Source organism: Crocuta crocuta, unplaced genomic scaffold, assembly GCF_008692635.1.
Source record: "Crocuta crocuta isolate KB4526 unplaced genomic scaffold, BGI_CrCroc_1.0 scaffold124, whole genome shotgun sequence".
In the NCBI taxonomy this organism is placed as follows: domain Eukaryota; kingdom Metazoa; phylum Chordata; class Mammalia; order Carnivora; family Hyaenidae; genus Crocuta; species Crocuta crocuta.
In genome coordinates this window covers 5,634,715-5,645,736 of record NW_027551573.1, presented here as the reverse complement: position 1 = coordinate 5,645,736, position 11,022 = coordinate 5,634,715, and positions in this window count along the sequence as shown.

Sequence of the window (11,022 nt, the reverse complement as noted above, 5' to 3'; positions counted from 1 at the left end):
ATATGAGAAATAACCGCAGTCTTCAGATTTTAAAAAATTATTTGCTGGGGCGCCTGGTAGCTCAGCCGGTTAAGCATCTGACTCTTGATAACGTTTCAGGTCATGATCACACGGCCTGTGGGATCGAGCCCCATGTCAGGCTCTGCACTGACAGGGTGCAGCCTGCTTGGGATTCTCTCTCTCCTCTCTCTGCCCCTCCCCGGCTTGCACACACACTTTCTCTCTCTCAAAAATCAATAAATTAATTTAAAAATAAAATGATTTGCTGCTTAACTAATTTAATAAGTATTATTAAAATATATCTGCTGGATATATCTGTTGGACTTAATGTATATGATACTATAATGAAGTTGGAAGTTGGTGGCTAGACATCACTTTTTATAAACAGCTCTATTGAGATAGTATTCACTTACCATAAAATCCACACTTCGTTGGTATCTTGTGCATCCCACAGACTTGTGCGACCATCACCACAAACTAATTTTAGAGGATTTTCATCACCCTCCCCAAAATATTATTAGCAGCCACTCTCCATTCTTCATCCCCTTCCCCCTAACTCAGCTCTAGGCAACTACTAATCTACTTTCTGTCGTTAGAGATTTGCTCATCGGGGACATTTCATATAAATGGCATTATACAATATGTCGTCTTCTGTATGTAGCTTTTATCACTCTGCATGTTTTCAAGGTTCAGCCATGTTGTAGCATGTATCAGTACTTAATCCTTTTAATGGCTGAATAATATTCCAGTGCTGTGGATAGACCATTTTTGTTTATCTCCCCATCAGTTGATGGACGTATGGTTTGTTTCCATTGGGGGGCTATGATGAATAATGCTGCTGTGAACATTTGTGGGCAAGTTTTTGTGTGATTTCATTGGTCGAGGGTTGCTGGGTCACTTAACTGTTTAACTTTTTATAGCTGCACCATTTTACATTTCCGCTAGCAATGTGTGAGGGTTCCAGTTTCTTCGCATTTTCATCAACACTTATTGTTGCCTGTCTTTCTTATTAGAGCCATCCTAATGGATGTGAAGTAGTATCTCATTGTGATTTTGAGTTACACTTACATAATAACTAATGATGATGTGCATCTTTTCATGTGCATATTGGCTGTTTGTTTACCTTCCTTGGAGAAATGTCTGTTCAAAGTATTCAAAGGGTGCCTGGGTGGCCCAGTCGGTTGAGCGGCTGACTTCGGCTCAGGTCATGATCTCACCACTCGTGGGTTCGAGCCCCGCGTCGGGCTCTGTGCTGACAACTCAGAGCCTGGAGCCTGCTTCGATGTGTCTTCGTCTCTCTCTCTGCCCCTCTCCCACTCATGCTCTGCTTCTCTCTGTCTCAAAAATAAATAAATATAAAATTTTTTTTAAAAAACAAAGTATTCAAAAATACTTTGACTATTTTTTCAATGGGGTTATTTATTTTTTTATTGTTGAGTTGTAAGAAGTCTTCATATGTTCTAGATACTTGATCTCTATCAGATGTACGAGTTGCAAATATTTTCTCTTATCCTGTGGGTATCTTTTCACTTTCTAAATGGTGTCCTTTGACTCAGAAAAGTTTTTCTAGGTTGATGATCAATGTATCTATTTTTTCTTTGGTTGCTTGTACAAAACCTTTTAATGAGGCCCACTGTATCCCTGTTTCCTTTTGTTGCTTATACTGTGGTGTCATCCACTATATAAGAAACCACTGCCTGACCCAAAACCATTGCCTATGTTTTCTTCTTAGTGTTCTATAGTTTTATCTTTTACATTTAGGTCTGTGATCCCTTTTGATTTATTTTCTCTGTATAGTGTAAGGTAGGGGTGCAGCTTCATTGTCTCCCATTTGTATATCCAGTGGTCTTTCTCAATTTACATGTCTTAGACTCTTATGGAAAATAAATTGACCATAAATGTAAAAGTTTATTTCTGGACTCTCAATTCTAGTCCATTATCTATAGAGATCTATCCTTGGGCCAGCACTGCCCAGTCTGGATTACTGTAGTATTGTAGTAAGTTTTGAAATCAGGAAGTGTGAGTCCTTCAACTCTTTTTTTTTCTTTTTTTTTTTTGAAGGATTTAAAAAATTAAATTATCATTATTATTATTATTTTTTAATGTTTTATTTATTTCTAGGAGAGAGAGAGAGAGACAGTGTGATCAGGGGAGGGTCAGAGAGAGAGGGAGTCACAGACTGAAACAGGCTCCAGGCTCTGAGCTGGCAGTCAGCACAGAGCCCGACGCGGGGCTCGAACCCACGAACCGCGAGATCATGACCTAAGCGAAAGTCGGACACTTAACCGACTAAGCCACCCAGGCGCCCCATCATTATTATTTTTTTAAAGTAACCTCTGTCCTCAGCGTGAGGCTTGAACTCATAACGCTGAGATCAAGAGTCATATGCTCTACTGACTGAGCCAGCCAGGAGTCCTAAAGGAATTTTTTTTTTTTTAATCTTAAATCTAGTGTAGTTAACATGTAGCATTATATTCACTTCAGTCTTTGTTAATAGGTTTTTTTTTTTTTCAAGGATGTTTTGACGATTCTGTGGGCATCACTCTTGCAGGTCTCACTGAGGTAGGGTCTAATCCTTAGTTTTGCAGTTGTAGGCCTTGTAAAAATTTCTTGAGGTATAATTGACATACACTAGTTTCAGGTCTACAACATAATGATTTGATATTTGTAGCTACTGAGAAGTGATCCCCACAATAAGTCTAGTTAACATCCGTCACCATACGTAATTACAAAAATTTTCCCCCTTGGGATGCAGACTTTTAAGATTTATTCTCTTAGCAACTTTCAGATATGCAATATGCATATCATTAACTGTAGTATCTTTAACTGTAGTTACCACGCTGTATATTACATACCCCTGGCTTATTTTGTAACTGGACGTTTGTATTTTTTGACCCCCTTCACCCATTCCCCCCCACCCCCCACTACCCTCTCCTCTGGAAACCACTAATCTGTTTTCTGCATCTGTGAGGGTGGTTGGGTTTTTTGGGTGTTTTTATATTTAATACATAAATGAGATCATATGGTATTTATCTTTCTTGGTCTGACTGACTTCACTTAGTCCAATAGCCTTAAGGTCCATCACTGTTGTTAAATAGCAATTTCTTTTTATGGTTGAATAATATTCAATTGTATATATACATCCCACGTTGCCTTTATCTGTTTCTTCATTAATAAATACTTGGGGTAGGGCCCATGGCTGGCTCAGTCAGAAGAGCATGTGGCTCTTGATCTTGGTGTCATGAGTTCGAGCCCCATGTTGAGTGTAAAGATTACTTAAACAAACAAACTTTTAAAAAGTAGGTTGTTGCCATGTCTTGGCTATTATAAATAATGCTGCAATGAACAAGGGGTGGCAGTGTGTATCTTTTCAGATTGGGGTTTTGTTTTCTTCAGATAAAAACCCAGAAGAAGAATTGCTGGATCATTTGGTAGTTCTATTTTTAATTTTTGAGGAACCTCCATCCTGTTTTCTTAGCAGCTTCACCAATTTACATTTCCATCCACAGTGCACAAGGGTTCCCTTTCCTCCATATTCTCCCAACGCTTACTTCGTGTCTTTTTGATAATAGCCATTCTAACAGTTAAGAGCTGAGTTTTAGGTTTTGAGTACCTCAGTTTCCCCTAAAAGTGAACAGGTACCAGAGCACTGGTTCATATTCCTCAAACTTGCCAGAAGATGTCATCTGATGGCTATATTTTGGGATATTCCTTTTTTGGTGTCCTGAACCTAAATGCCCATAGGGGTATTCCCCCTTCTAAGATACCAAATTCGTTGCCAACAGGTTACTTGCTAAAGATGGAATTGGAAAGTACGGCTGAAAGGAGGCATATAGTGTAATGGTTAAGAGTTACAGGCTTGAGGACCAGACAGCTCTAAGTTTGAATCCTGTCTCTGCCACTCAATGATTGTGTAATCAGGGGCAAGACTTTGGACCCTATCCATTTGTACAGGGGGAAAAAGAGTCCCTTCCTCGTACACTGGCTGTGAAGGTAAAATGAAATAATGAATGTAAATCCTTAACGCTGCCTACGCCTGATTACATTTCAGTACCTGGTACCTATTGGAAGCACTGGTAGAATGTTTCCTTCAAAGTGTGAAGAACTGGTCTTTGTCATAGCACAGGCTTTCTGGTGACTTGAATCATCGTGTCTGCAAATAGGGGACAGACCTGTTTGGTTTGAAAGGCAGTGGCTAAGACTGGAGCCACTTTTACTCTAGAGTGAGATAGAGGGACCCGAAGAGCATTGCCACCACCGGCCTCTGGAGACTGCATTGCCTGATGGAAATCGCAGGCCAGGGTTGCTAGATTTTGCTGTTGATGATACTGATTTTCAATCATTCAAATTGCAGGGGGTAGGAGCACCTGGCTGGCTCAGTCAGAAGAGCATGTGACTCTTGATCTCAGGGTCATGAGTTTGAGCACCACGTGAGGTGTAGAGATTACTTAAATAAATAAAACTTTAAAAATTAATTAATTAAATTGCAGAGGATAATATTTACTGATCTAGCCTCTTAATTCTGGGATTTAGAGCCATCCTTTGCAATAATGTTTTCAGAGTCCATATATTCAGAAACCTTCCTTAGCAAGAATGCCACTAAGATTTAAGACATAAGTGAAGACAGGGGCACCTGGGTGGCTCAGTTGGTTAAGCGTCTGACTCTTTAAGCTCAGGTCATGCATGATCTCATGGTTTGTGGGTTCAGGCTCTGTGTTGGGCTCTATGCTGACAGCTCAGAGCCTGGAGCCTGCTTCAGATTCTGTGTCTCCCTCGCTCTCTGCCCCTCCCCTGCTTGCACTGTCTCTCTCTAAAAAATAAGTAAACATTAAAAATTTAATAAGTGAAAACCACTCTATGAACAGTCAAAATAAATGTCGCAAAAACTCATGTGCTTAAGAGAATCCCACAGAAGACCTTGACTCAAAACCTGAGAGTCTAAACTAATGAAAATTTATCAGTGTCTAAGTTCATGGTGGACTTGGAAAAAAAAAAGGAAAGAAGGTGGTTAGATAGAAAATGAGAAATGTCAGTCTATAGTAAGAAACGAGACATAAAAAAGACAGATGTAAGTTTTAAATAACAGCTTTCTAGAGGCCAGTTTTCATAAGGACATCTTTTTAAAAAATTTTAAAATATATTTATTTTGAAAGAGAAAGAGAGAGAGAGAGAGCACGAGCAGGAGAGGGGCAGAGAGAGGAGAGAGAATCCTAAACAGGCTCTGTGCTGCTGGCACAGAGCCCAACACGGGGCTAAACCCACGAACCGTGAGGTCATGACCCGAGCCGACATCAAGACGCCCCTCTGCATACTTCTGAAGGCATCCATTGATCATAATAGAAAACAATGATATTGATAATAATACTTTTTAATCGCCGAATGTAAGCAACCTTCACAGATTCAAGAAGACCTGTGTTTTCTTGGGGAGGAAAGTTCTGCAAAAAGTAGCCAAAGTTTTAGACAAGATATGAGATGTCTTCTTTTCTTGCTTGAGCCCAGATAAATGATATGTTCCTGGCCTTAAATTCCATTCAACAGGTTGACTTTGCAAACTAAAGCAGTATTCAAATAAGCAGTAGTGTAGGGAGCTCGGGAATGAACGTTCCTGTGCATTCTTAGCCTTGTATGTGGTTGTTATTAAGTATCCTTGAGGGGAATCAAAGCTGCAATTGTAACTTCTCCCTCAGCAGGGTGTCCTCGCAGCCCCTTCAGTATCTGAGCTAAATAGACTTGTGTTGATCCGCTCTGGCGGGCCTGCAGGGGGGGAAGGGGGGGGGTGGCGGGAATATAAAGAATGAAATTACCTGGCAACTAGCACTCTGTATACCGCAGCCATTCCGTTCCGGTCAGGCATAAACAAGCACAGTGACATTGCTCTGTGCTGCTTTTGTGGAGTCTGAAGTTCAAGAGAATCCTGTCAACTGTAAGGTGAACGCTGAATATCGCCCACACTGGATTCGAAACGGTAAACAGTTTCGAACAAACATAAGGTAGCCAGACTGAAGTTCTAACATCCCATTATTTTGTCTCTCTCCCATTCTAATATGTCGTGTTTCTTTTAAAGCTTTAATTAGGCATGAAAGCCAGCACAGAGCCTGAAAGAGACTCAGGATTTTAGGGCTTTGGAAGGCTTTTGGAAAATTCTGCCCAGCCCCTTCGTTTTACAGAAGGGAAAACCGCGGCTCTGGGACACGTTATGATTTAATGTAGGTCACACAGTTAATTAGTGACAGAGCGAGAGGGAAGCCGAGGTGTCCCCCCAACTTTGGCGGCCAGTGGTTTTCTGGTAGGCCACCTACTCCTAGACCGGTATCCCTCTGTGCCTCCTTTCTTTCTTCCTTTTCTCTCCCCTCTCTGTTTGTGCTTTCTCTCCCTCTGTTCATCGCTGTGCAAATCAGAACGTGGGCCTGAACGTGGGGAAGGCGAGGTGTGAGTCCCGGCTCCCCACCCCTTGCGGTGCGCGCTCGCCGGCTCGGTACATGGGGACTTGGGGCTGGGTCTCCCCACGGCAGGTGCTTAGCACCTGGGCGGAATCGCTGCATCATCGCGGCGCCCCTCTCCCTGCGCCCGATTTTACAGCACGCGCGTGTGTCACGGCGGGGGCAGCGCGGGGGAAGGACGCGGGTCCCAAGCCACGCCGTTCGAAAAGGGAGGNCCCTCCCGAGGGTCGGGCTTCCCTCCATCCTGCAGCCTCTTCCCCCGCCCGCCCGCTTTCTCGCCTCCGTGACTCATGACAGGGCGTCCCGCGCGAGCACTGGGCGCCCCCGGCCCTTGCCCGGGCCTTGCCCTCCGGGGTACGACCGCACTGCCTTCCCCGTGATCCTTCGCCCCGAGGGGCAGCCTCGCGGGCCTCTCTCCACGTCTGCAGCGGGGCCCGGACCCCACCGCCGCTGCCGCCTTCTTGGGCTCTGGGTGTGGGACGTGATGGGTGGTTCCAGGGCTGTCTTCGCGGACATGCATCCCAAAGCCAAGCATGACCCGGAAAGCCTGGGTGTCTTACTGGTCTGTCGTCGCAGTGGCCAGCTCAGAGTGGTTTCTGTTTGTTCCTTTTTTAGTTCTGTTTTGCTTTTTTTTTTTTTTAAGAAAAATAAAACTTTTCAGAACAAAGTAGACAAAAATTTTCTTAAATTGTGGTATGAACAGTGTTACACAGTTACTTTTCCTGGGAGCCTGGGACTTGACACTGCTGTGACTCGTATCCATTACGTGACATGCTCGTAACTACCTCAATTGTCCCGTATTAAATAAAGTTTATTTTCATTAATAAAATCACTATCACCTTTTAGTTTCTCCGTTTTGCATGCTACTTTCCCCCCTTTTCTCTGATCTCAAACTCCAGTTCTACTTAACAAGCTAGCATCTTGAACCGGGGGGAAAAAGGGGCTCCTCTTGTGTAACGTTACTCTACCTAAACTGTACATAATTGCACAGGTACTTTTTAAAAGAATGGCTAGGTCCACAAACACTTTGACGTACAGAAGGTGAACTCACCTGGGGGGCGGGGGGGGTTCCACATTGCAGAGGGAGGAGTGTGTACATGTGCACTAGTGTGTGTCTTTTTGGGTGAGGGGGTTTCAGTGCAAAAGGATGAACATAGGGTTTCTTCATTTCTGTTAGATTTACAGAACTTGAAATTAAGTGGGACTTTTTGCTGAGAGTCGAGTCTTCCATAGGATACATACTGGCTAGATACTTGTTAACTGAAAAACATCTATTGTTCTCAGCAAGTTAAACATGCATTTTGTATCTTCCAAGACTTTATCTCTGCTTCTCTTGCTTAGACCCTTCCCATTAAGTAGTTACAGTGTACTCCAGGGTGTTAGCAGGTCTCGTCCTTAGTGAGTCCTTGAAACCACAGATCATATAATACAGACATGAAATGCTTTGGGAGAAAAATTAAAAAAGTAATTGTCTCCCAGATTTGATTCAATATCTTTGTCATTCTGGATAGTTTAGGAGAGTGGGTGTTGTAGAATTAAAAAACAAAAACCTTGCGATTAACTAGGAGGGGATACAGTAAGGACATAAGAAATAGCATTAGGAAAATAAATTGTAAGCCTTCTTGACTTGGAATTCGGAGCAGAGAGAATCAGGCTTTGTCACTTTACTAGCTGTGTAGCTGTAGTCAAGTTTCTTAACCTCTGTGAACCTAAGTTTTCTTAAGTTTTACAATTCTGTGATTCTGAGTATCCATGAGCTATGTCCTTCCTCTGAAATATAAAAATTATGCTGGGTTGAAGTGTAAGGAAAGGCAGAGGTTTTGAAACAAATAGTGGTATAGTTGGCCTTACCTGAAAAGAACATTTTTAAAAGAATAGGCTCAAGTGGGTGGTATGAGTAAAGATAAGAAAGCAGTGTTGTTTAAAAAAAAAAAAAAAAAAAAAGCCTATGATATAAGTCATAGAACTTTCAACTTGGAAGTATCTTTAGAAACTTGTAGCTCCAAACCCCTTTTCTAATGTAACTGAATGCCTTCTATAAGACATTGAACTAGACCTTGGCAGTCTACCTATAGAAACAAGATAGAACTGAAGGAGGGGCTTAATGTATAAAATTAAGAGGCAGGAACTGAAGAAGAATTACAGACTTAGAAGTAAAATCTATTGAAGTTTCAATGGTAAAATAAAAATTTTGGTGCATGTGAACATTTTAGGTATTCTGAGAGGTTAGATGTGTTCATCCCTGATACAAATATAGTAAAAGTAAAAGTCAACTAAACACTTTGACAGAGAAGACAAAAATGAAATCCTAGAGAGGTCAAAGTATAAAGGAAAAATAAGTATGACTGAAATAATATATACACTGGGGAAATAAACACCATTGGTAGAAATATGGAAACTTAAGGCATTTGGTTAGACTGAAAATGAATTATGAAACTAATAATGAAAGCTTGTTGTCATAAATGTTTGAAAAACTTTGAAAGCCAAAAATTGGAATCAGAAGAGATTTATGAACACTGAGGAGACAGACCGATTTTACTGTAACCTTTTAAATGTTTTGTAGCTGTCGTGGTGTTAAGATGATTAACATGTCTTGACCATATTCTGATTTACATGATAGAAGATTTAGCTTTTTTACACTTATTGACTTTGTGAGTATAAGTTGCTGCATTCCAGTTTTATAACTGTCTTCTGACACTCGTTTCTCTTTACCTGTTTGGGGTTCACTCCCATACATCCTGCCCCTGAATTTTACCAGTCTGAATACTCAGGTCAGATTCCACCCTGTGGATAAGATCATCTTTTGTCATTGTAGCCCTTAGAGATTTCTCCTTCCCGTGACCGTAGTGTTATAATTTGTCTCACTTATTTGACATGTCACATACAACTTCCTGACATTTCCTCTATTGCTTTTAATTTTGTGGGAACACCTTTTGCTCTTCCCTTTTAGAAACAGTTGGGTGCAGTTGGCTCAATAGCTCAGGACTTAGAGCACTGGCCTTGTAGAAACCGTTGGAAAGCTGGTCAGATGATTAAGTGGAAACCCAGAGAAAGCCACTTTAAGCTATAATTTATTCTTTGAACTCCATCACTCACATGCATTCATTCATTAAACAGATTTATTAAGAGATTCCTTTATTTAGGTATTTATTATATTGCATAATAAATTTATTAAATGATTCCTGCGTTTGTAGAATTTACAGTCTAATAGTGGAAATAGGTCATGGACAAGTGAATAACATGTAAAATTATTACTTATGATGAATTCAATAAAGGAAGAGAAAAGAATGCTGTGAAAGAAAAGTGGGGAGGGTTTGGGATTGTATGATCAGAGAAGACCTCTCAGGTAGTGGTATTTTTAAGTCAAGACAAAAAAGGAAGCTAGAAAGGGAAAGCGTTTCTTGGAAGAAAGAAGAATGTGAAGGCAAGAAAGAACTTAGTATGTTGGAAGAAATGAAAGACATTCAAAGTGGCAGGAGTATAATAATCAAGGAACACCATGCAGGATGAGAGATAGAGTGCAGATGATACAGGGGCCTGCAGGACACATTAAAGACTTGGGTTTTATTAAGGATGTTACAATCAGTCATTGAAGATTTTGAAGCAGAGGAGTAATATGCTTTAGATTTTAAGAGTAACAGTTAGGAATGGATTAGGGAAAGGCAAGGATGGCAGCAAAGAAGGGAAGATGATAGCAGCTGGCTCTGGGGTAGCTGTATCATCCAGTTTGATAGGGGAGTGGCAGGGGAATTGACAACGTCATGACAGATCGGAGTGGAGGTTAAAGGAAGGGTGTCAGGGCGACCTCCGGGTTCCTGGCTTGAGGACCTAGAAAGATGGTGGTGAGATTTTCTGAGATGAACGTGAGGGGAAGAAAAGGTTTGGCCAGAAATTAAGTTTTGAACACAGTTCCAGACAAAAGCTTTAGAAGGCAGCATGAAGGGAGGAAGACTACCTTTATCTGAACGATCAGTGCCTCAGCTAGAGTAGGTTTAGCTGTATATATATGTGACATCACACTATGACATACTCTTAGTATGTATGTTGAGAAGAAAAAGCAACCTTCATATTTATGTTGGAAGAATTAGGAACTTGAAATGCTCTTAATTTTTAACAGTACAGTTCAGTTTTTGAAAGTTGATCTGTGTAAAAAATTTTAATACAGTTCTTTGTGAAAGTATAATAATACACACTATACTAGAAAAGAAGGCTTGAGGGGAAAAATTAACCTGAACGTAGTATCAGATGGGTTTCAATGTTATTTGGATGATGGTGAAGAACACAAGTCTTGTAATCTTGATGGTCTCAAGAAAGTGGCACTCTTTGAAGTTGCGAGCTTGTGGGCAGCTTGATATTAAATTTATCATTTTTAATGAGGCTTCTGGTGCTTGTGAGTAAAATCCTAACTGCAGGCCATTAGGAGCTATTATTTATCAAATAGCTATAGAAGCCGATGCTTCTAATTTGTCATTATTAACTAAGCAAATAGTTTTTTTTTACTATATTTTAGAACTTAAAAAATATTTTTTAATGTTAATTTTTGAGACAGAGACAGAGCATGCGGGGGGGGGGGGGGCGAAGG